Source organism: Lemur catta, chromosome 10, assembly GCF_020740605.2.
Source record: "Lemur catta isolate mLemCat1 chromosome 10, mLemCat1.pri, whole genome shotgun sequence".
NCBI classification, from domain to species: domain Eukaryota; kingdom Metazoa; phylum Chordata; class Mammalia; order Primates; family Lemuridae; genus Lemur; species Lemur catta.
The window spans coordinates 84,244,591-84,272,089 of record NC_059137.1 but is presented as its reverse complement, the minus strand read 5'-3'; the positions used below and the strand labels follow the sequence as shown (position 1 = coordinate 84,272,089).

General features: G+C 36.7%; 1 pseudogene; it reads left to right on the top strand.

The window, feature by feature from the left end:
* The first annotated feature begins 24,588 nt into the window (after positions 1-24,588).
* On the top strand, positions 24,589-24,989 carry LOC123645815 (annotated as a pseudogene).
* Positions 24,990-27,499: the final 2,510 nt, after the last annotated feature.

The window sequence follows — 27,499 nt, the reverse complement described above, 5'->3', positions numbered from 1 at the left end:
AATGCCCTTCACCAAAAAAAAAAAAAAAAAAAAAAGCCCTTAGCAATAACTTTTTTTGTTTTTTTTTACCAAGAATGCCTATGACAATAGGATTACTAGCAACAGCAAGTTACTTAGCAATAATGCCCATAATGTGAAGACCTTGTAAAAGAGTGTCCTTAACAAAAGAAGACCCTTAGTTACAGCTTCCTTGGAAAGAATAACATATGTAATAATTCCATAGTAAAATTGCCTTTGGCAACAACTTTCTTAGCAACAATACTCAGAATCAGTGTTCTCAGTTCCCTTAACAACATTGGCCTTAGCACCCTTGGAAACAGCAATCTTAGCAAAACCTTTGTTGGCTACCAACCATAGCAACAGTGACCTAAGAAACAACACCTTTAGTGTCAATTCCCATAGAAACAGTGGCCATAAACAAGGCCATGAGTAACAGCAAGCTTAGAATAATATCTTTAGAAACAACACACTTAGCATCAACACCTTTAAGAACAACCTTTAGTAAAATTGCCAATACCAACCAGGTCCTTAGCATTGATTCTTTACCAACAGTGTCCTTAGAAATAGCACTAGAGGCAATAACTCTGTAAGAAACACTGTTATTAGCAATAGCACTCATATGAACAATGTGTTTAGCAAAAACACCCTTAGCAATTGGCACCCTTGGCAGCAATACATTTAGCAACAGCACTCACAGCAAAATCTTTTTTTAACATTCTTAATATCAAGGCCTTTAAGAACAATGACCTTAACAAAATGGGCCATAACAACAATTTCCTTAAATCCAACACCTTTTTCTTAGAAACAATACCCTTAACACCAATGTCCTTAGCAACAGTAGCCTCTGTTATAGTGGCCATAGCCATAATGTCCTTAGTAACAACACCTTTAGAAAAACATCCTTTGCAAGAGCAACATTAAAATCAATGCCTTGAGAATAGCATCCTTAATAAAAGACCATCAGCAAGAACATCGTTAGCCACAACACCCTTGGCAAAAATGTTATTAGCAACTACACTCTTAGCAACAAAGTCCTTAGGAACAATGGTCTGAGAAGAAAAATGCCTTCAGCAACAATTTTCTTACAAACACTGGTCAAAACAATAACACCCTTAGCAAAACGTACTTTGCAAAAGCAGCCTTAACATCAGGTCTTTAAAAACAGTGCCCTTACCAAACTTTCTTAACATCAACACCTATCTTAGTCCATTTGGTGTTGCTATAAAGGAATACCTGAGGCTGGGTAATTTATAAAGAGAAAAACGGCTTATTTTACTTACAATTCTGATGGCTGGAAAGTTCAAGATTGGGCATCTGCATCAGGTGAGGGCCTCAGGATGCTTCCACTCATGGCAGAAGGCAACAAGGGGCCGGTGTGTGCAGAGATCACATGGTGAGAGAGGAAGCAAGGGAGAGAGAGAGGCACCAGGCTCTTTTTAACATACAGCTCTGGCAGGAGCTAATACAGAACTCACTCCCTCTGAGGAAAAGCATTGATCTATTCATGAGGGATCTGCCCCCATGACCCAAACACCTTCCATTGGCCCTACCTGCAACACTGGGGATCAAATATAAACATGAGATTTGAAAGGGATAAATATCCAAACCATAGCAACACCCTTAGGAACAATATCCTTAGCAATAATACTGTTACCAAAAATGCCCTTAACAACAGCTTTCTTAGCAACAGCACACTTAACTAATAGCTATCTCAGAAAAAACTTCATTTTAAGTAACACCTTTAACAATGCCTTTAAGAATAACAACCTTAAAAATGGCTTCCAGCAAAAATTTTTTTTGCAAACTTTCCTTTAGCAACAACTCCTTTAGCAAGAATACTTTTTTCAACAGTGTCTATAACACATTTTGCTTTGCAATGTAGAAACAAGTGTACTTAGGGACAGCATCCCTAGCAAAAATATTTTTTGCAACAACATTCTTAATATAAAAGACTTTAACAACAATCTTCATACAAAAGTCTTCACAAAAACACACTTCACTTCCTTTCAACAGGGTCATAGCAACAACACCCTTGGTTACTGCACTCTTACCAAAACTTGATTTGCAACATTACCCTTAACATCAATGCCTTTAAGAGAAGTGCCCTTAAAAATACCTTTAGTAAGTACTTCCTTAGAACATCATCTCTAGGAACGCAGACACATGGGGAAAGTGCCGTGTGAAGATGAAGGCAGAGACTAGAGTGATGCATCTACAAGCCAACGTATGTGAAAGATTTCCAGCAACTATCAGAAGCTAGGAGAAAGGCATGGAACAGATTCTACCTCAGAGTGCTCAGAAAGAACCAACCCTATCAATACCTTAATTTTGGACTTCTAACCTCCAGAATGGTAAGATAAATTCTGTTGTTTTAAGCCACTTGGTTTGTGGTACTTTGTTATGGCAGCCCAAGAAACTATAATATGATGATCTTAACAAAAAGGCAATGACTTCCTTAGCAACAACACACCTTATCAACAATGACTTTAACAACAGTGACTATAGCATCAGCTCCCCTGGCAAGAGTACCCATAGCAAACACACCATTAGCAGCAGTGGCTATAGCAGCTACACCCTCATCAAAAGCACCTCAGTACCAATCCCTTAGCAAAGCTGGCTAAAATACACTAATCAAAAAAGTCCCTTTTTAAAAACTTCTTTGGCAACAACAATCTTAGCAACAAATTTCATGGCAAAAATTCTCTTAGCAACATTGCCCCTAACAATATCACCTTTAGCAATAGTTTTTTCTTAGCAATAGTGGGCACAGCAACATTGCCTTAGCAAATGCACTCCTAGGAAAAACTTTCTTTGTAACAGCACAGTTAGCAACACCTTTAAGAACAATGTCCTCATAGCAGCACAATTCACAATTGCAAAGATGTGGAAACAACCCAAGTGCCCATCAATACATGAGTGGATTAATAAAATGTGGTATATGTATACCATGGAGTACCGCTCAGCCATAAAAAATGGTGAACTACCTATTGTATTATCCTGGATGGAGCTGGAGCCCATTCTTCTAAGTGAGGTATCACAAAAATGGAAAAACAAACACCACATATGCTCACCATTAAAGTGGTACTAATCAATCAACAACAACAACAAAAATGTCCCTAATGTAAAGGCCCTAGCAGCAGTATCATTAGCAACAACATGGCAACATTAGCTATCTTAGCAAAAACTTTATTTGTAATCATACTCTTAAGAGTACTGCCTTCAAGAACAAGGCCCTTAACAAAAAGACCCTGAACAACAACCTTCTCAACAATGCCCACTATGAGTTCAGTTTTTAAAAGCTTTGCAATGATATTATAGTTTGCCACACCTATGTGCCTCACATACCCTAGTCTGAGACCTGGGCAAAAGTCTACATCATAGTTCAGTTCTCAAAGCATTTGTTAGAGTTGGTTTCACACATACATAGCTAAGAAATAAGCACAAGCAAAGAATTCCTTTCTCTGTTTCTCCTGTCTGTGATCCTCCACCCATATTCTTTTTCCCAGGGGTACCTTTTCCTGGGGTTCTAGCTAGAAAGCTCTATGTTACACACTGCTTGCAACTAGGCCAACCTTGGAGACATGTAATGAGATAAAAGTATGTGGGGCCACCACAAATGTCTTGGTGTAGGATTAGGGGAGCCAAGGAGGACTTTTTCCCACAGAGTCCTCCTTGCTGCCCCTGAAGAGCCAAGAAGCCTTTGACACAGCTGCTGCCTCTGTTTCAACAGTGGAGACCTTTGGGGGCATCATCTCATTCCTGGCATTTGAGAGGCCAAATTGCTCCACCTCATGAGTCTGTTTCCACCATGCTGGAGTGGGGAACTTGCATTTATTGCCTCATGCTAGGGTATCAAAAGGGTTCTAGTCTTTGAAAGTCAAAAATAATTCCATACTGTAGGGAACCCCCACTCCTGGTACTCTCAACAGAGGGTGGGTTTCTATTGGAGCTTGCTCTGTGCCTGTTTGTAGTTCCAGTTTCAGGCTGTTTCACAGCTCAAGTCTGAATACATAAGAGGAAAGAAGGAGAAGGTGGAGGAGGAAGAGAGGAATGAGAAAAGAGGAGAAAAGGAAGGAGGAAAGAAGGAAGGCAGGATAGAGGAAAGCAGGGAAGGAGGGAAGAAGGCAGGGAGAGAGGGAAGGAAGGAGGAAATAAGTCAGGGAACTCACTGCTAGGTCATCCTTTAAGCCCTGTGCTCTATACCAAGTCCACCTACTCTTATTCAACTTTCAGAGTCCTCTGATAGTAACATTATGTATTTTGTTCATGATTTTTAGTTTATTAAAACTAAAAAGGAGACAAAGTGGAATGTATTTACTGTATCTTAAGCAAACTAGAACTCTCCAGTTGAGATATGTGAAACTGCACTTTCAAAATGTCCATGTTAAAATTTTGTAGCAAATGATTAATATGACCAAAACACTTAAGGAAAAAATAGCAAGGCAGAAATTCTAATTATACCAGCTATCACTGTTTTGTTAAATGCTTAATATTTTCATTTCAAATTTTACATATATGTAAACATATAGAGAGAAAGGGGATATAAAAAGCATATTAAGAAGAAAATGCAGTGCTATTTAAAATCAAAGAACAGATGTACAGCTCTTATTGTTGTAATTATAGAAAAAAGATCTCTTTTGTCATTAAAGAGTATTTTAATTTTTAATGTATTTTCCTTCTTTTGTTCAGCTACTCAAATACTTAAAAAGTAGCAAGCTGCCCTAATATTTACTTAGTAGAGGGTGTTTTAGGTTTCTGTCTAACTTACTAGATTGTTTATGTTTATCATACAATTGAGAGCTTCTATATCAGAAAAGATACTTACATGTCAAAATTGCTTATGAATGTTCTCTCACATTAAAATTGTTCCACTACCATATAGAAATCAAAATTCCTCTGGTCCCTATAAATATCACTACAATGTATTTGTTTGAACTTTAAGAAAACAAAAAAATCAAACATATTTTTCTTCATGGTGTTAACTTTAAAGCAAATTTAGTTATCTGTAATTTATCTGTTGAAATTCAAAGCAGTTATTTTATTTATAACATTTTTTAAAAGGTGCCATTTTCGTTGCATGTGTGTAAGCACTGATAACATTGCTATGATGCTCACCTGCTGCACAGCACTGAAAAGATCTGATTATTATGTGGGGAAAGAGTGAGCCAACACAGCCTTTCAACATTTAACTAGGCTATTCCCAACTTCTTGGTGGATGAGTGGAGGAAGAGTGAGGCCCTGATTGATGTCTCTGCAATTGCTTAGAAAATATGGACACCCTAGAAAATTACTCTTTTTTGACCATCCCACCAGGTTCCTTAAATATCTTTATCCCTTTACTGAGCAGCAGTTTGGATCAGAAAAAGGAGCCATTCCTGATGATGATCAGATACAAAAATGCTTTGGGGAGAAAGATATGGTTTCCAAGTCCTAGGGAGCAAACCCACATTCAGGGAAGATCCCTGATGGTAGAGTTCCCTGGGTATTCCTGCAGAAATCAGTGGCCACCAGGCTTCCTTGTTTTTAATCACAAGATACACAAATCATTGTAGGAAACAAACAAAATGGACCCAACACAGAGGAAGGTGGAGATGAAAAGGGTAAGACCCAATTCTAGAGATAGTATCCGAGCCCTGGATGCAGCTGTACACAAGGCCTGTCCTTGAACATTTTTGTTATATGTGTTGAAATAGGTTTGAATTGAGTCTTTGTCATTTACATCCAAAAATGTCCTGGCTATGTTCAGTGAATGTGTCTATTCTCTGAAAATTCAAGAATAGTAATACAGTGACCTGTTATTTAATTCTTTAATAATATAAATTTCAGCTTCAAGAAAAAGAAATGTTAAACTCTAATGACTTTATTTCTCCTGAAAATTATTCTGGTACTTAAAGATATGAAAAAAATTATAAAGAATAAGTATATTGGCTTTATATCTAGTCTAGTCTACATACCATCTTTTCTAGCATTAGACTACTAAACATAGTCTCCATAGTGAAAAAATGTAATTGTTTTTGTCCATTTAATAAATTATTAGCATCAGTGATGTTCTGCGTGTTCTAATATTTTTCTCCAAATAAATTGGCTAAATCTGCTGCTAATTTTTACCATATATGTTTATTTCATACATTTATTTCATAATTCCATGTCTAATTTTACCCTTTCTGCTTCATCCATGAACAGGTAGTTGTTGCCTTACTATGTATTTTGCTGCATTTTATCTACAAAGCTATTGTCCAACACCTTGCATACAAAATCTGGCTTTTCTCCCACACCCCAGAATAATCTTGCAGAAATCATAGAGCACATAGTCTTAATGCTAAAATGGTTATAAGAACAATTGCTTTATTTCACAGTCCTCTGTATGAATACAAAATTCCAATCTCTATTTGATATCTATTTTTAACATGAGGTTTTTGGCTCATCATTACTATTTCATTATTAACTCTTAAATTAAAAACTTAACATGGTGCTGAATAATTGTTATGAAATATTGCATAGAGAACTACCATTAAAATAATACTTATTTTAATTATATTTTACCATTTCATTTCAAAAATCAATACAAATTTTCTTATTTCTTTTAAAATGGATGTACTTATCAATTCAAGGCAAATAACTGTCAAATTAAGTCACTGTTCGTGTATACATCTTTTAGTGAACACAGGTTGAGAATTTAGCACTGAATTTTAAAAGATTTAGTTTTTATGTAGGTTTTAAAATTTTATTTTTCTTAAGTCTCAGAAGTCTGAAACCTTCAAGACAGGAAATTGACAGGGATTCTTGAGTTTAAAAGAACATAGAAAGTAAAAAAGGAGATACTCACGTAATTCTTAACTTTGAGGAAGTCAGCAAGGTGAGAATATTGATGTGGAGATGGACACTGAATGTAAGAGAGGTTGGCATAAGTCAGGGTGCTGTGTGCTGCACTTACCAGCCCCTTAGGGACAGTTCAAAACTGGTTTATCTTTTTAGATTTCGAAGATTGTAAGAATAATAAGCATTATAGTTGATTATAGTCAACTGAAAGTCTAAGAGAAAAAGTTCTCTTAATGTTAATTAGTTTAATCTTTCTGTAAATCCACTCCAAAAGCAAGATTGAATTAAACAATTGTGGTAGTTATTTTTTTTTCCTTTTGGTACATGTGTCCTGCCTATAATAATGTCCTTATCTGAGAACTGATTCCACATCGTTGGGCCCTGCCCACCATGTTTGTATTATGCCCAACACCTGAGCTGATTAGATTAAAGGGGAACAACTGACCCAAACTGGGCCAACCACATTTCCTCTCTAAAATTTGGGAATTGAAATTGAGAGATAGTGCTCTGTCCTTATAAGTCATTTTTATACTACTTAGAATATTTCAATTTGGGATCTCTTGTGCTTCCATATTTGACTAGAAGCTTGGAAAAGCAGATATATCCAGTCTGTTGAAAGAAAAGTTACAGCAATGTAGAGAGAAAAGTCAAGAAAAGAGTTCAGAGGGCCTGGCTAGAGATGTACTTAGATTTCTTGTGTCTGCTCATTGAGTTCTTTCCTTGCCTTTCCTTGCCTTGGTTCCAGTTCTTCTTGAAGCTCCTATGTTCCTACCTTTAGAATAATGTCTCCCATTTTAGAGTTGGTTACACACCAAACAAAAGAATAATACAGGAACATAAGTAGAAAATTCTTTGAAACAGAAAAGAAACTTAATGATACCTCATAGGCCATTTATATTCATTGTCCTCTGCCCCATCTATATGGATCCCTTAAATAGCCTCTTAGTGTAGCCTATTTATTGTTTATTAAATAATGTGTTTAAAAGGACCAAAAGCTAAACCTTGACAGAATACCAAGGCAAGATCTGACAAGATCCCAGAGTCTTATTGCTGGAAGGTGCATAGACCCTTCCATGAGGCCCCTCTGCGTGCTCAGCTGTCATTACGGTGTGAGGCCTGGTGCAGAGATTAATACGACAAGGTGTCAACTCACAGCCAACTAGAGGAGACAGACAGTAAGCAAATGATTAGAGTGTAGAATGTGCCGTAATGGAAGCAGTTAGGGTGTCGTGGGAGCACAGCGAACGGGGTATCTACTAGCTTTGCTTTGGAGTGTGAATTACAGCAGTCTTGAGGACTTCAAAGAGGGGGTGTTTTTTCTTAGAACCGTAAAGGATAGACAAGGATAGAACATACTAATATTTCAAAATAGGGCCTGGAGTAGATGAATGTAAGAGAGTTGAGCAGTTGGGGACATTCTAGACTGACTGGAAGCCATGGGCAAAGACAGGAAGGTGAAAGTAGTATGAGGTGTTTGGGAGCACTGTAGTTGTTTCAGAGTGGCTGTGACTCAGGGGCCACAGAGTGGCACAGTGTGTCATGGAAACAGAACTGACATAGAGGCAGGAACTCTGGAACAAAGGACCTTCTTACAGGGTTACTTCTTATAGGGTTTAGACTTTTCCTGCAGGTAATAGAAAAATCGCTGTTTGAATACACTCTCAGACCACTTTGAGAGCAAGCACATTTCATTTCTAAGGATACTCATTCTTGAGCCTCTCTTGTGTTTGTCTGCAGTACAACTTCCTGTAGCTCCATCCACTGATTACAGACCTGCTTAGGGTGAGTCTAACATCTCCTTCATATGATAATCCTGTAGAGTTTGAAGTTGACCATTCTGCTTTTCCCTGAGTTTTCTCTCTCCTGTGATTAGCATCTTCCTCTCTGTCTGATTCCTGGCATGACAGAGTCTAAAGCCCTTTATCCTCCTTCTCTTGACAGATTCTGGTTTGTTGATATCTTACTGAATTTACGACAGCTGGAACTAAGCTCAAGGCCCTCAGCATGGTCCTGCACAACACTGAGGCCAGGGGTGCACTCACTCCCCTCAAACTCGCCAAGACAAGAGGTGACCTCATCAGACCACAGGCTTCTATCGAGGCAACAGGGGCATAAGCTCAAGTCACTTTGGTTGAAAAGCTTTATTCTAAATTTGTGTGTTTTAAAACTAAAGTGTCAGGCTATATTTATTGCCATCTTACTTGTTTAGAGAAGTGCTTTATTCCTCTCTGTTAAGGTAGTTTTAGGTTTTATCTCTTCATCTTACATAGACTGTTCCATCCAGTTCTGAGTTAGCTGAGAATTTCATTTCAATCCTCATCCTGATCAGTGATAAGAGCTGAATAATTCAAATTCCTCTCTTTCCTACTTCTCTGCCACACCCGTGGCTGATGACGGGCAGTGTGCCACTGGGATAGGGATGTGTGTGCAAGGTGCATGGTGGGGTTGGAGCAATGATGGTGGCTGGGACAGGAGTGAATTAGCCACTTCATCATCATCTCCCTGTCCATTCTTTAATGCATAAATTAACCTTTTCTCAAAGGTCTGTAAATAATTCATGCAGTTACAAGATGTGATTCAAGTCATGTCCCTTCCAATCACAATAGCACCAAAAGCAGTCTTTGAGGGTCTTCAGATAATAACAACACCAAGAGTGGGCATATGTTGGATTCTCTAGCACGTATGTCAGTCTAAGGGGAGAAGCTGTGTGGAACCCAGAAGTGTGCCTGTGCAGCTTCAAATAGCACAGCAGAATACAACGCAAGAGGTGACTTATTTTATTTTTTGTTGAAGTTGTGAAAAAAATCCAAGAACTAATAAATACCTGAGTTTAAAAAAGAAACAAGTAAAGAACTTTATCCATCATAACTAAATAGGATTTATCGCAGATTTACAAAGCTAGTTCAACACTTAAAAATCAATTCATGTATTCCATCATATCAATGGCTAAAGAAGAAAAATCATATGATCTTACCAATACATACATAAATAGAATTTGACAAAAATCTAACCACCATTCATGATAAAAACTCACAGCAAACTAGCAATAGAGGGAAACTTCCCTAATTAGATAAAAAAAAATCTACAAAAACCCTACAATTAACATGATATTTAAACATGAGAAACTAGGTACTTTTCCACTAAGATCAGGAACATGGCAAGGATGTCTTCTTTAACCACTCTTACTAACTTTGTAAAAATCCTTACTAATGTAATAAGACAAAAAAAGAAATACAAGGAATACAGATAGGAAAGAAAGCCGTAAATCTGTCTTTGTTCATAGATGCCATGATTACGTATACAGAAAATCTCCAAAGGAGGGCTGAGCATGGTGGTTCACATATGTAATCCTACCACTTGGGAGGATGAGGCAGGAGGATCGCTTGACGTCAGGAGTTTGAGACCAGCCTGAGCAAATAAATAAATAAATAAATAAAAAGAAAATCTCAAAATGAGCAAAAAACCTCTTAGAATTCTGTGTGTATAATAACCTTGTTATAAGTGATTGAAGCAAGTATGCAGAATACAAGGTTAATATACAAAAGTTAATTATTTTGCTATATATCAGCAATGAACAATTGTAATTTAAAATTAAAAACATAGTGCACCATTTACATTATCACCAGAAAATGAAATACTTAGGTATAAGTCTAACAAAATATATACAAGAAGTATATGAGGAAAACTACAAAAATCTGATGAAAGTCACCCAAAGAAGATCTAAATAGAGTTATTGCATGTTTATGGAGAGTAACACTCAATATTGTTAAGTTGTCAGTTCTTCTAACTTGATATATAAATTCAATGCGATAATTTTATCAAAATCCCAGCAAAGTGTGATAGCCATACTTTATGGATATGGGCAAGCTGATTCAAAATTTATAAGGAAAGGCAAAAGACCTAGAATAGTCAACATGATATGAAAGAACAAAACCAGAAAACTGACACTAATTAGCTTCAAGACTTACACTGTAAAGCTGCAGTAATCAAGACAGTGTGGCATTGATAAAAGAATAGACAACTAGGTCAATGGAACAAAATAGAGAGCACAGAAATAGACGCATGCAAATATAGTCAAAAGATCTTTGACATATGAGCAAAGGCAATTCAATGGAGAAAAGATAGTCTTTAAACAAACACTATTGGAACTACCGAACTATTACATGCAAAAATTGAATCTAGATATTGATATTACACCTTTTATAAAAATTATCTCAAAATAGATCATGGATCTAAATTTGAAGTGCAAAACTATAAAACTTCTAAGAGACAGATAACAGGAGAAAATCTAGGTGATTTGGGGTTTGACTATGAGTTTTTAAATACAACATTAAAAGTATGACCCACAAAAGAAAAATTTGCTGAGTGGAACTTTATTAAAATTAAGAACTTCTGCATAAATGACACTGTTAAAAGAATGAGAAGATGAGCCACAGACTGAGAGAAAATATTTGCCAAGATATATCTGATAAAGGGCTAGTTCCAAAATATACAGAGAACTCTTAAAACTCTGCAATAAGAAAACAAACAATCCAATTAAAAAGCGGACAAAAGTCTGAACAGACACCTGACCAAAGAAGATATACAGATGGCAAATAAACATATGAAAAGATGTTCAACATCATATGTCATTAGGGAATTTCAAATTAAAACAACAATGGGATACCATTATACAACTGTTAAGATATTCAAAATCCAGAATGCTGACAACACCAAATGCTGATGATGTTGTAGAGTATTAGGAACTCTCATTCATTGTTGATAGAAAAGCAAAAATGGTACAGCCATTTTGGAAGGCAATTTGGCAGTTACTTACAAAACTAGACATAGTAGCATCATATGATCCAGTCACAAAAAGACATGGAGGAACCTTAAATGCATATTTCTAAATGCAAGAAGCCAGTCTTAAAAGGCTAAATACATTATGATTACAAATATTTGGCATTCTGGAAAAAGTTAAACTATGGAGATAGTGAAAAGATCAGTGGTGACAAATTATTTGTGGGAAGGGAGAGAGGAGTAAGTAGGCAAAGGGTGGCAAAGTTCTAGGGCGGTGAAGCTATTCTGTATGATAGTGGTGGATATAAGACATTATGCATTTGTCAAAACCCACAGAACTGTACATCACCAATAGTGAACCCTAATGTAGACTATGGGCTTTAGTTAATACTGTAGCAATATTGGCTTATCAATTATAACAAATATAACGTATTAATGCAAAATGTTAATAGAAAATAGGGGAAGCTGCATGGGGGAGAGTAGAGGAGATATATTGGAACTCTTTGTGCTTTCTGTTAAATTTTTCTGTAATCCCAAAACTGCTCTAAAATATAAACTCTATTAATTAAGAAAAATTGAGATTCTCCTCCCCGTTACATGTGGCAAACTTGTTGGGGAGAGAAGAGGAAGGGGTAAAAATGTTATTTCTGTCCCACACCTTTGCTTCTAATAATAATGAGCTGGAAAGTCCCTGTTAAAATCACAGGCTCTGTGTCCTGTGATGTTGCTGGGACCCCTCTCCCACAGCCTGGGCGTTAGTTAGGTCTGGGTGGCCACCTGTGTTCATTTCCAAGTGTCTCGTTTCTACAAACTCATCAACCCATAGGGGACTTAGATCCCACACTGGTCTTAAGAATTCTTTGGCCCTACCACCCCTGGGTTTTCTCACTGGTCCCTTGCTCCTCATCCCACCCTCCCTCTTCCCTTTTCTTCTTACTTTAAAAAAGTGTGTTCCAGTAAAGGGCAGTGGGTGGATTGCCTTGGGAACATTTATTTTCTAATGTAGGTTGAGCCTCAATTTCTTCTCCACTTTCTTTAAAAACTACAGAGTTTTATGATGATAATTTTTGAAATCAAATTTTCTTTTCTTTTCTTTTTTTTTTAGGCAAGCATGAAAATGAGGTTTATTGAGGAGAGAAAGATAGGATTATAGGGCAAGAGCAAGATATAGGTTTCCAGAGCATGGTACATACGCCATAGATGACGGCCAGACCCATTGTCACAGCAGAGCAGGCAAAAGAAAGGGCAAAGAGAGAGAGGTGAAATCAAATTTTGTATTAGTGATGAGAAAAGTAAACATAAACATTGATTGCTATGATCTTATCACAAACACCCTTGTTTGGTTCTCTTAAGAACGCCAACAACTTGGAATTCCCCACCTAATATTTTCTTCATGAGATTAATAAAAAGTAAATGCATTAGATTCACCAAATTACAATTAGATTCACTAGATCATCACTCATTCATTTTATTTATTCAATAAATATTTACCGAAGAGCTATCATATGGCAGAAATTGGGTCGGTTGTTGAGAATTCAGAGATGGAGACAGAGCTCTTGGCCTAATGGAGTTCTGATTTCAGTGATGATTAAATTAAGGCAATTTCTTCAAAGATGTTTTTTTTTCCCCTCCCTCCAGCATCCTGGCTGAATCCGGGTGATTGTGTTTTTTTACAGTGGAGGTACACTGGATCCTTGTGATAGCATTATTCATTGAACGTGAATAATGGATTGGCTATTATCAATTCTGTAGAGCACAACTGACTACTAGCAAACTTGGAGCCCACTAAAGCAGGTCAGTTGCTGGGATGTCAAAAGGACTTATCAATTAAGATTTCTCATAATAAGGTGATACAATACCACATGGAATGAAAAATATGTTATCATGAGGCTATAATGTAACTTTTTATTGTTTGTAGCAGTAACTTCAAAACATAATACAGCACAGTGTAACCATGTAGGTGCTTCTACTTGTCTGGCTTCTCCTTGCACTACCCCTCTGACTCCTTTAAACTATGGGTGATCAACTGAGGGTCTCTCTCCTCTCCCCTTTCTGTCTTTGATTACACATCTATAGTAATCTGAAATTCCCATTCTGACTTCAGCTGCTGTTATTAGGTATTGTATCTACCTATTTTGCTTTTCATGGCAATTTTCCTTATCTGAGATTATCTTGTTTGTGTATTTAGCTGATTTCCTGTCTCCCACACTAGAATGTAAATTCCTTTAGAACAAGGTTCATCAGTCTTGTTCATTGCTCTATCTCCAGTATATAATAGGTGCTCAAAAACTGTTGGTTTTGTGAGTGGAGGGAGGACTGAATGAGTCAAGAAGGATTTTCTCTGAGGGATACAGATAGAAAATACAGACCTCATGTGAAGATGCTGACTCTCCAATTGAGGAGATGACATGTCCACATTTGAGAGTGTGGCCAGGGTGTGGTATGCAGGAGGGCTGGCAGGTGACTTCTATGAATGATCAAGAGAAGGAGCCATCACTGGGGATGGGCCCAGTGAGGAACAGCTTCATCGAGTTATATAACCTGCCTTTCAAGGGGCTTCTCTCACGAAGCTTCCTGACAACTGGGATCTATAAATGAACAATTATCTCTGCTTGAAAGACCAGGTGAGACCACATGAAGAAATGCCCTGCATGACCCTGCCCTCCCAAGCTCTCCACGTACACTCCAATTTCTCAGTTCCTGCTCAAAGACTTTTACATTTGCTGCCCTTTGACCTGGAGTGTTTTTCCTTAGATGGAAAAGTTGACTCCTCATCTTCAAAGTCTCATCCTAAAGCACAATCTCTAAGAATACATGTTATCTGAAAATTTCTTGTCTGTGATTTTAAAATATTTGTAATTAGAATGGAAGCTCCACGGAGCACTGATCTGCTGTGTATTGTACCTTGCATTATTCCCAGTACCTAGCACAGTGCTGGAAATTGTGTTATGTTTTTAATAAATGAGCGAATAAATGACTTTGAAGAATGGACTTTGGGGAAAGTGGTGCAGGCAGGAGACTAATGAAGCAAAGATGAGGACATACCAGGAGAGGAGAAGGCAGAAGTCAAAGCTTAGAGGTAAGAAACACCCTGGTTAGGTGAACTATGAAAAACAGCAAGGGGAGGGATGAAAGGTAAAGCTGGAGGGGTGAGCCGGGGTCGGGTTTCGAATGACTTTGTATGTCAAAGAGCTTGGGCTCTATCCTTTGGCAAATGGGAGCCCTGGGGAGACTTCGGGCAGGGGAGATATACAATCGTGTTTGTGTTTGGAAAGTCCTACCCGCGTATCAGCTTAATCCAGTTCAGAAACATACTAAATCAATGACACTTTCAATATTAGTGTTACTACCGCTGGCTATATTAATTAAGGAACTGGAGCTGAGACTAACATGCAAGCAATGTTAGAGGGACTCTTTCCATTGGCACAAGGTAATCTTAAATTTATTTTAGGTTTAAAAATTATACTAGTGAAGATACTTACAAAAATTCAAAATTATAGGAACACATCATTCCTTATAACATTTCAGCAGTGGTTCCAAAACTTGGAAGCAAGTAAAATGTCCTTCAATAGGCAAATGGATAAACAAACTGTGGTACATACATACATATTATGGAATATTATTTAGCAATATAAAGAAACCAACTATCAAGCCATGAAAAGACATGGGAGAAACTTACATGTATATTGCTGAGTGCAAGAAGTCAGCATGGAAAAGTAGTCGGAATCATACAATATGTACGCTGATACTGTTTTTCCAGGTATACTATAAACTCCATGTAGGCAGAGTGTATTCCCAATATCTTGAATAATGTTTTTCATATATTTAATAAATACTTATCATTATAAATACTCACAGATAAATATACAGAATAAACGTACTATCATCTACCTTATGTCTAAATTATACCAATATAATTAGAGAGATTTTAACACTTTTGAGTAACACGATAGGAACAATCTATTAAATAAAATAGAAAAAAGCATCATATTTAAATGAAATAAAGAAACTGTCAAATCATTAAATCCAAGTTCGTTATTTTATAGACCAAATACTACTGTTCTTATAGCTTTAGAAAATCTTAATCGCATAGATGTGCTGGCTGTCACATAATAAAAGAAGTTATTACTTTCAAATTCAATAAAATTTGTTTCAATAGTCAATAAAATTTCAATATTATTAAAAAAACAAAATGTTGAGCCAGTACCAGAGCAACTGCATATGTACGTAGTCTGATTTCACATGCACAGGAAGTTTGACTCTCATCCTCTTCCAAATACTTTTCATCCTATGGCTGATGGGCTTTTTGTTTTACAATTGCAACCTCTGCTAATGCTGGGCTTTCTGTTCAAACTGGTTGACTAACCTCTTGATTAACCTCTCCGCTCCCAACACCTCACAGAATCCCACCTAAATACCAGCAAATATGAACAAAAGGGAACACATTCACACAAACACTACGGGGTGGAGAGGCTTGGGTAGCACACAGAACATTTACACACAATTTCAGAAGAAAAATGACGCATGAGTACTTTTTGTTTTAAAATCCACAGCTCAGAGCCCTTGCGGGAAATGGCTGCAGTGTCTAGGGAGCTGTTTTTCCACAGTGATGAAGGAACTGTGCGCTCAGAGGGGTGAGTATCTGGAAGAACTTTTTTTTCTTTTATTTTTCTAGCATCCCTTCATATATTGGTGCATCAGTGAACACAGTAACATGGGCCAATGACATTTTTCATTTCTGTTGGCAGTGTTTTTGAGAGCAGATTGCAAGATTTTGAAGGCTTCTCTGAGTCTTCTACTGATATTTAGCTTAATTTTGACAAGTATATCTTACTACTGCAATGTGCTAATGATCTATGAGTGTGTCAGATAATGACATCTCTACTGCAGGAAATTATGGGGTAATGCAGACATAATGCCTGGTGTTATGACAAAAAGTGATTGATTTTGTCATCAAAATTGAAGTGTTCCTCTGGCTCAACTTGTTCTTTTCACATCTTCCTTAAATGTGACAAGCAGCGATAGCAGAGGTGCTGCCTTCAGTGCAAACTGTTGATTATTGATTAAACAGACCACACTTGCATGGCCTAAAATCTTAAAAACCTTTGGTGTAATTAATGCATAAAAGTGTTTCAGATTCGCCAGAGCTTAAGACGGCTCACTGAGATTGTTCTACTAAGCATGTTATGTGTGCTAGTCCATTTTGTGTTGCTATAAAGGAAATACCTGTGGCTGGGTAATTTATAAAAAAAACAGGTTTATTTGGCTTACAGTTCTATAGACAGTACAAGAAGCGTCACACCAGCATTTTCTTCTGGTGAGGGCTTCAGGGAGCTTCCAATCAAGGCAGAAGGTGAAGGGGGAGCAGGCGTGTCACATGGGGAGGGAGGGAGCAAGAGAAAGGGGGAGATGCCAGGCTCTTTTAAACACCCAGTTCTGGCATGAACTAATGGAGGGAGAACTCATTCATTACCTAGGGGAGGGCACTAAGCCATTTATAAAGGATCCGCCCCCATGGCTCCAACACCTCCCACTTGGCCCCACCTCCACAGGGGATAAATTTCAACATGAGGTTTGGAGGGGACAAATATTTAAACATATCAATAGAAATCTTTCTCAATGTGCCAGTTTGTGAGCTGAATCAATGGTTTTACACCCCAGGTATAATATATACTGAATTTTATCAATATTTTTTCTTTTAGAGATAAGGACTCCCTATGTCGCCCAGGCTGGAGTGCAGCGGGGCCTCAAGCAATCTTTCCACTTCAGCCTCCCGAGGAGCTGGGACTGCAGGTGTGCACCACTGTGCTCGGCCCAGATATTTTTGCAACGTCCCTCTGCTTATTAGTCTAGTCACTACATCTACACAAATTACATGGCCAATGAGAGTCTATTTCTCTTGTGTCTTCCAAAACTGTTTTACATTACCCCAAACAGATAACTTCCAGTGAATCTTCCTCATATGTAAAAATGAAGTTTTAAAAAATTGGTAACTAAAACTACTACTTTAAGAATTTTCCTTTATTTAAAAACAATAAATGGTTAGGAATTTATATAATAATGCAAACAGTTGCATTTATAGCCACAGTCCTTTGCTCATTTTTCATGAGGCTACTGCTAAAATGGTATATAAATAACATTCTGTTGTTCCTAGAAAGTGTTTACATTCCAGAAGCACTTTCTTATTTTTCCTTGGATATTCCCATGAATAAATTTGGAAAGCAACTGAAATCTGTCTGTCTTCACCTATAAAGAATATAAAATTCTTCCCACTAACTGGTCATCCCAGTGGCACACTTGTAAGTCTGTGGAAAGCACAAGAAATTAATAGGAAATATTCCCTCCTTTTTCAATTTTATCTTTAACTAGAAGAATTGGTAAGAATTAGTTGAACTGGTATTATTTTTCCCTTAATTGTTTGGTAGAATTCTCCACTAAAGCAATTTAGACCTAGAGTTTTCTTTGTGGGAAGGTTTTAAATTATAACTTCAATTTCTGTAACAGAAATGGGGCTCTTCTGTCTGTCTCTTTTTGAATAAGATTAGCTAATTATGTCTTTGGAGGAATTTGTCCGCTTAATCTAAGTTGTCAAATGTATGGGCACAATGTTGTTCATAATTATCATTTATTATCTTTTAAGCATCTGTTGAATCTGTTGTTATGTTACTTCTCTTATTCCCAATATGGTAGTTTTTATTCTCTCTCTTTTTATAATCAGCCTGAATGGAGGTTTATCAACATTACAGAACTTCTCAAATAACCAGAGTTTGGTTCGCTAATTTTCTGTAATTTTGAAATTTTTCTTCTTTTCTGTTTTATTGATTTTCACACTGATTTGTGCTTTTTTTTTTTTTTCTTTCCTCTGCTTACTTTTGATTTTATTTTCTAAGGTAGTTTCTTAAGGTAGAGGCTGAGGTCATTGATTTGATTGGACCATGTTCTTTTCTAAGATAAGCATCCAGTGCTACAAATTTTCTCTAAGTACCACATGAGGGAGATTCCACTAATTTTAAGTGTTGTGTTTTATTTTAAACTCAACTTAAAATCTTTTCAAATTTTTTTAGTTCCATTTTGACCCATGAGTTATTTAAAACTGTTTTATGTAGTTTCCAAACACAAGGAAATCCTTTATTTCTTTCTGTTATTGATTTCTAATTTAATACCATCATTGGTAGAGAACATACACTGTAAGAATTGAATCATTTTAAGTTTATTAAGACTTGTTTTATGGACTAGAATAGTTAAATGTTCCATGTGCATTGCAGAGAATGTGTATTCTGCTGTTTTGGGTATACTCTGTAAGTGTCACTTAAATCAAGTTAATCAAGTCTTCTATGTTTATATCAAATTTCTACCTACATGTTCCATCATATTTAGAAAAAAAGTGTTGAAATCTGTAACTGTGGATTTGTCTGTTTCTCCTTGCAATTATGTCAGTTTTATCTTGAGACACTTTGAAGCTCTGTCATTAGGTGCATAGACGTTTAGCAGTGTGCATCTGCTTGAGGATCTGGCCTTTTTATCCTTACGATGGACCCTCATTAGCCCTTGCAACATTCTTTGCTCTGAACTCTACTTGGTCCGATGTGAATAATATAGCCACTCCAGCTTTCTTTGAATTAATGTCAGCATGATAGTTTTTTTCATTCCTTTTAATTGTGCCTTTGTATTTAATGTGGGTTTGTTGTAGGTGGAATATAGTAAAATCTTGCTTTTTAATTCAATCTGACAATCTCTGGATTTTAATTGGAGTGTTTAGATCATTTACATTTACTATTATTATTGATATTTTGGGATTTAAATCTATTGTTTTACTATTTCTTTTCTATTGTTTCTTCTTTTCCTACCTTCTGTTAGATTAGTTAATTTTTTAAAAATGACTCCATTTAATCTCCTTTGTTGACTTATTGGCTATAACTCTTTGATTATTTAGTGGTTTTTATGGAGTTTATATTATGCATCTTTAACTTTGCTTAGTTTGCCTTCAAGTGACATTATAGCACTTAAATTATATAGGCATACTTCATTTCATTGTGCTTTGCTTTACTTACTTTGTAGGTACCGCATTTTTTACAAATTGAAGATTTGTGGCAACCTTGCAATGAACAAGTCTATCAGCACCATTTTTCCAAGAACCTGTGCTCGCTTTGTGTCTCTGTGTCACATTTTGGGAATTCCTACAATATTTCAAACTTTTCATTATTATTGTATCTGTTATGGTGATCTGTGATGAGTGATCTTTGATATTACTACTGTAATTGTTTTGGGGTGCCACAAACTGCACCAGTATAAGACAGCAAACTTAATCGATAAATGTTATATGTGTCCCGACTGTTGTACAGCCTGCCTTTCTCTCATCTCTCCCCCTCCCCTCTAGCCTCCCTGTTTCCTGAGACACAACAATATTGAAATTAGGCCAATGAATAAGCCTACAATGGGCTCTAACTGTTCAAGTGAAAGGAAGAGTCATATATTTCTCACTTTAAAGTGATTTAAATTTAAATCAAGTGGCTTTGATTTAAATCAAAAGCTACAAATGATTAAGCTTAGTGAGGAAGGCATATTGCAAGCCCAAATAGGCTAAAAGCTATACCTCTTGCACCAAACAGTTAGCCAAGTTGTGAATGCAAAGAAAAAGTTCTTGAAGAAAATTAGAAGTGCTGCTCCAGTGAACACATGAGTGATAAGAGAGTGAAATAGACTTATTGATGCTATAGAGAAAGTTTGAGTGGTCTTGGTAGAAAAATCAAACCATAAAATAAGATAAAATAAAGCTACAACATTCCTTTAAGCCAAAGCCTATCCAGAACCAGGCCCTGTCTTCAGTTCTATGAAGGTTGAGAGGAGTGAGGAAGGTGCAGAAGAAAAGTTGGAAGCTGTTAGAGGTTGGTTCATGAGGCTGAAGGAAAGAAGTCATATCCATAACATAAAAGTGCCAGGTGAAGCAGCAAGTGCTAATGTAGAAGGTATTAATGCAAGTTACCCAGGAGATCTAGCTAAGATGATTGGTGAAGGTGGCTACACTAAACAACAGATATTCAGTCAGCCTTCTATTGGAAGAAGACGCCATCTAGGACTTTCATAGCTAGAGAGGAGAAGTCAATGGCTGGCCTCAAAGCTTCAAATGACAGGCTGACTTTCTTGTTAGGGGCTAATGCTGCTGGTGACCTTAAGTTGAAGCCAGTGCTCATTTACTATTATGAAAATCCTAGCATCCTTAAGAATTATGTCCACTGACAGATGGATGAATAAAGAAAATGTGGTACAATGGAACGTTATTCAGTCTTTAAAAAGAGGGAAATTCTATCATTTGTGATAATAGGGATGGACCTGGAGGACATTAAGCTAAGTGAAATAAACTAGGCAGAGAAAGAGAAATAGTGAATGATCTCTCTTATACATGAAATCTAAAAACAGCAAAGTCATAAAAGCTGAGAATAGATTAGTGGTCACCAGAGCCTGGGGGTAAGGGAAATGGGGAAATGTTTGAGAAAAGGTGCAAAATTTCAGTTAAATAGAATGAATAAGTTCTGGAGATCTAAAGTGCACAACATAGTGATGATAGTTAATAATACTGTATTGTGTACTTGAAGTTTGGTAAGAATAGATCTTAAGTGTTGTCACCATGAAATTAAATAAAGTAAAATAAGATAAAAGATAAAAGAAATAGCTAACTAGGTGAGGTGATGAGCATGTTAGCCAGCTTGACAGGGGTAATCATTTCATACTGTATAGGTATATCAGTACTTCACATTTTATACCTTAAATATTAAATATAGAAAATTTTTATTTGCCAATTATTTCTCAAAAAAGCTGGGGAAAAAGATATAAAGAAAAAAAAACAAGGACAAGTAGAAGTTTATAATCAAGGAGTAGGGTGTGGTTTAGTGGATAGAAAATTACTAAGGAAGCATTAAGGCTAGGTGGATTCTTGCCAGATCAATTCAACAAAATTCTTGCTGAGGGTAGGCCAGGGTGATAAGATATCCAGGATGGGGGAATTTTGCATATACAACCCATCAGATTTCTTGCTAAAGCTGGGCTAAACAGACCAACGATGGAGCCCAAGATCATGGCCTTGAGGACTTAGAGGAACCTGACTAGAGTTAGTTCAAAGAGAGTGTTTGTCAAGATCATTCCATAAATCTGAAATCTGTGTCTCTATTTGCTTCCTAAAGCACAGAGTAAACTTTTCTCAAATACATTTCCTTTTACAACCAGTGAAGACCAATTTCTGGGAGGGCTCACTAGTTATTATATTTGCTGACTTTGTACTGTTGTGAAATTGTGGTTGTATCTCCCTTCATCTAGTTGAATTTAATTTTTATTAAATTTAAAGACTGTTTTAAGTAGGTGATCTCAGACTTTAGTTCAATAACATTTCCAGTTCCTGCTCTTTCTCATTCTCTCCTTTCTCACATTTACACCTGCACATCATTCTCCAGTATTAAAGTTTGAATAAATTTTGATTTGCTAATAATAATATTTTATATTGCCATATGCCTCTTATTGTATCCTTTGGACAAACTTGAGAGACAGTGCAAGAAGCTCTTTGTAATATATAATATGAAGCATTAAGGAAAATTTTAAAAAATGTAAGAGCTTTATTGAGGTATAATTGACACACAATAAACTGCTAATATTTAAAAATTGTACAATTTGATGAGTTTTGATATATACAACCATTAAGCCATTACCACAATCAACATAAGGAACATGCAAGTTTTGATGTGCCTCCCTTAAAAGTCCCTCTCTCCTACCCTCCCCACTCCCACTGTCTATCAGAACAGGTCTGATGGTGCCCCAGGGCAGTCCCACCCTGTCTAGAAAACACCATAGAGAAAGACAGCAAACACGCTTCCGACTCTGGAGTTCTACAAGAATTTAATGGATATTAAGTGTACTATAAGCCGCATAAACCAGTATTAAAATATAGGATTTTTTCCAGAAAAGGTGGTGCTAAAAATGCATGTAGATGAAAGCTTTTATTTCTTCAATTTTCAGCAACCTATGTGAGAAATTATTAGGTATGCCATGACACATGAACACTTTCATATTCCACAACTATGGTAACATCATTTTGGTGTTCATTTGCAATGGACTGAATGTTTGTATCCTTTCCCAAATACATATGTTGAAATCTTAGTTTCCAAGGTGATGGGATTATGAAAAGGTGGGGCCTTGGGGAGTGATTAGGTCATGAGGGTGGAGCCCTCCAGGAATAGGATTAAGACCCTTATGAAAGAGGCCTAGGAGAGCTGGCTTGCCCTTACCATGACACAGAGACACAGTGGGAAGGTGCATTCTATGAACCAGAAAACAGGCCCCCATCAGACACTGAATCTGCCAGTGCCTTGATCTTGGACTTCCCAGCCTCCAGAACTGTAAGAAATAAATTTCTGTTGTTTATAAGCCACCAAGGCCATGGTATCTTGTATTCACAACCCAAATGGACTAAGACACCCTTCATTGTCAGTTCAATTCACCATGGAGTATATGGGGCCTATATGTCCCTGGAGCTGGACAGGACACACAAGGGAATTGGTATTGCCTATCTTAAAAAGTTTGGAGTTTTGGTAGAAATGAGCTGAAAGGAGTAGCAAAGTAAGAAAAAAGTAAGTGATATCTGTTGAGCTCCCCTGTGTGCCAGAAACTGCTAAAATGGTTTGCACTCTTTATCTTATTTAAATCTCTCAGCAAGCCTATAAGGTAGGTAGGTTCTATTAGCCTATTTTCAGATGGGGAAATAGGCTTAGAGAGCTTGAGTAACTTGACTAAGGTTATAGAATTATCAGCGGCAAGGCTGAAAGTAGTAATGGGCCATTTCTACTCAGGGAGAATTAAGAGAGCTTGGGATCATTCCTTCTGTGACTCAGCATCACATCAGTCTTGAATTAAGACAAAATTTATCAAAGGCTCATAAGCCATATGTATTCAGATATATTCTAGACAGGAAAGATACTTATTTCTCTTCCATGGGGATATATGTGTTGTTCATTTTATTTTTGAACTGAACTAAACATGAAAGCCAATTTTTGTTAGAAGAGAATAAAATAAACTAAGCTAATTAGTTGTTTTTTAAAATTTCAAGCATTTAAAATACTTGAATACTTGTCATTTGTAATAATATGTATACAAAAGAGAAGTAGAAAATAATTCTATGTTTTAAAAGGTTAGATTCTACATGGTGATTGTGGGACATGAGGTTGATAACCATTAACTGGACATATTATAGCTTTTCACATTTAATGATAATAGTTTTGTTTGCGTTAATGCTTTTCATGGTCAGACTAAAAAAGCTTAATTTTTAATAACAGTTTTTATCTTTAGCAAACATGTCTTAATTTTATTAGTCAACAGAGATATGAGCTCAATTTATTACAGGGAACTTGAACATATCATGGATTGTTTAACTTGATTTTGAGGAATATACTGTGGATATTGTCTACGCTATATATACAAAGGAAGTAGTGAACTAGTAGTAAGTACTAGAAATTGCTTAGGAAACAATTTTGGAAAATCAGTTGTCATCTGGGGCCAAGAATTGAGTTCTAGTAAAATATAGAGGTAGATATTTTAAAAATGAGAAATCAAAATATATTTTGATTATATATTTCTCATATTTTCATTTTATTCCTAAACTTTTTTTGGAAAGTTGCCAAGAAAAAGGCATAACAGAAATTGCGCTTTGTTCAGCAGACCCCTTGGGCCAAATGGTCACACACACTGAACACAGAGACAAGCAAAGATGGCTCCAGCCATCGCCAAGGACCCAGACGTGGGAAAGAAGCCATGAAGACAGAGCTGACGCGTGCTGGGCGCCATCCTCCGCGGGCTGGGCTTCTGGTCCTGCCACCTCCGCCCTCCAGCCACCAGGGCTGGGGGAACAGCGGGCTGGGCTATGGGAAATGACCCCTGAAAGCAGCGCTGTTTCCAAAGACGAAGACAAATAGTTTGGATTCTTAAAACAACGAAAATGAATGGCTGTGGAGGTCTGCTGGGAACAGGACTTCTAAAAGGCAAATGTCTGGAAGGCTGTGGTCGAAGGCCATTTTTGCTGGCTATAAGCGGGGTCTCCGGAACCAAATAGAGCACACAGCTCTTCTTAAAATTGAAGGTGTTTATGCCCGAGACGAAACTGAATTCTATTTGGGCAAGAGATGTGCTTATGAATAGAAAGCAAAGAACAGCACAGTGACTCCTGGTGACAAACCAAACAAAACCGGAGTAATCTGGGGAAAGGTAACTCGGGCCCACGGAAACAGTGGCATGGTTCCTGCCAAATTCCGAAGCAACATTTCTGCTAAGGCCATTGCACACAGAATCCGCGTGATGCTGTACCCCTCAAGGATTTAAACTAATGAAAAGTAAATAAATAAAAGTGGATTTGTGCTCTTGTAAAAAAAAAAAATAATAAATAAATAAATAAATAAATAAATAAATAAATAAATAAATAAATAAAGTGCCAGTCTAGCCATCAGCAAAACATTAAGATGAGACAGAGGAGTAAGCACAATTTTTCTCATAAAATAAATGGATGTTAAATAATGAAATATAGTAAGCAGTAAAACAATTAAAGCTTGGAGGTTTTAGGGTGTAAGTTGAAAATGGAGAACAGTGTTATTTAAATCATATCAGAAGATGAAATATGAGCTGCAAGTCCAACTGCATTCTCCAGGAATTTGGGCAGATACATGAGAGTCAGGCTGTGAGTAAAGTACTACCCAGCTGGGGCTGGGGACTCCTTGCACTTTGAGAATTCATACGTTACAACAGTATCTGGTTACAAACCTGACATTTGCTGCAACTGAATAAGGCAAGTTTTGGGCGAAATGAGCCACCTTTTCCTTCTGTGTTTCAGAAATAATTATTCTTAATTAAAGCACTTGTTTCTTCCTCTTTTCATCTATTTTTCCATCTCAAGCTCAAGTGCCAAAATATTTAGCTATTAAACATGTTACTGTTTTCTTAGTTTATTCTCTGTCCAGCCTGACATTTATTTTTAATTTTCCTAATTGGTTTTATGTTCCTCATTGTTTCCATCACTTACTGAGTTTTTGTGCTCCAAATGTATGTCCTTTCATATTTTAATGGACATAAATATGCCTTATAACTATTTAAAAGTCACTTTTTAAAGTAATTTATTGAGTGAAAATTCTCTCCTCAGCATTTTATTGGGGTCAGTGAGGACAGAGCTTTTTCCCTCAAAAGAGTTGCCAGGGAAACCTCCTCTGATTTCTTTATTAAAAGGAGGCCCCTTTCTATTTCTCTATTTCAATACCTTTCCTATTGACTTCAGAACTATCAGACATTAAAGTTATTTCCTACTTGTGTTTCTGAACCTGTATTCTGATGATCCCCATGGTAGGCTGTGAGCTTTGTGAAAGCAGGGACGGCGTGTGTCTAATTCAATGCCATGTCATGTCCCTAAGGTAGAACTAGTAGAAGCACAAAAAAGATCTGCAAAAAAGTTAATGAATGCATAACTCAAGTGATCAATCAGTGTGAAGATTGGCAGAAGAATAAAAAGACCTTGAGAGGAGATGAAAGACCTTATTTTTATTTTGAATGAGAAAATCTGTGTTTTCAAATTATCACAAATCTAATCAATAATGTTGATGAGGCTGTCTTCAAAATGGTGCTTGCACAAAAAGTGAGAGAAAGGCAAAACAAGAAAAATGATGTGGATCCTTAGTATTCTGCACGTTTGCTAAGTGCAGTTTAACCACAAAAATACATTTCATTCCATTGTCAGTACATGTATATAATATATGTAAACACACAAACTATGTAATATTTATGTTTCCAGTTTGGGATAACTATGAATAGAGTTGTTGCCACAGACATCCGTGTAAAAGTTTTGTGTGAGTATATGTTTTCGCTTTTCCTGAGTAACTGCCTACAAGTGAGATTTGGGGATCATATGCTAAATCAATGCCAAACTGTTTTCCAAAGCAGTGTATCATTTTACTTTTTTATCAGCAATATATGAGAATTCTAGTATGAGCAATGTATGAGAATTCCACATCCTTACCAACATTTGGTGCTATTGATCTTTTTAATTTTAGTCATTCTAGTGAGTTTGAAGTTATTCTCATTGTGGTTTTAATTTTTATTTTTTTGATGACTAATAATGCTGAGCATCTTTTCATGTACTTAATGATTGTGCATGTATCTTTGGTGAAGTGTCTTATTAAATATTTTCCCCAATCTTAATGAAATTTTCTTTAAGTTGTGAGGGTTCCTTATATATCTGTAGTGTTTGGATAAAAAAAAGCTAGGAGGAAAAGCAAGTTTGGCTGGATTGCAGCAGGCCAGGGGGAAAATAGTAGGAGTAAGGCCCAAAGAAACAGGGGCAGCGGGGCACAGATCACACGGGATTTGAAGCACAGATAAGAACTTCAGATTCATAAGTAGATGGCAAATCACCAGATGATTTGAAGAGGTGTTGGCACAATCAGGCTTACATTTTATGCCACCAAAACCATTAGATCTCCCTTAATAATGTTGACTAAAAGCTATTTCTTTAGTATTTATTGTGTTTATATTAGGTGTGTATATTTTTAGTATTTGTCATCTTGCTTAATAAACTTTTCAAGTCTCTCTTAGAAAAATGTTTTCCAAAGTTTTTGGGATTCCCCCCCCCCCACACACACAAAGAAAAATAACAAAAGCAAAGGCAAGTATTAGAAGTCAAATTATGACACATATCCCTCTTGAACATTGTAAAGCCTCTGACATGTTTCACCTAAAAAATGAATAAAGTTCAAACTTCTTGCTGTGCTTAACCCAGTTTCCCAAACTTCTTTGACTACAGAATCTTTTGACAAAACACTACTCATGGTTGCACAGTTTGAGGGATACGGCTCTACAAAACCACTGCAAGGCATCGCCAAATGAG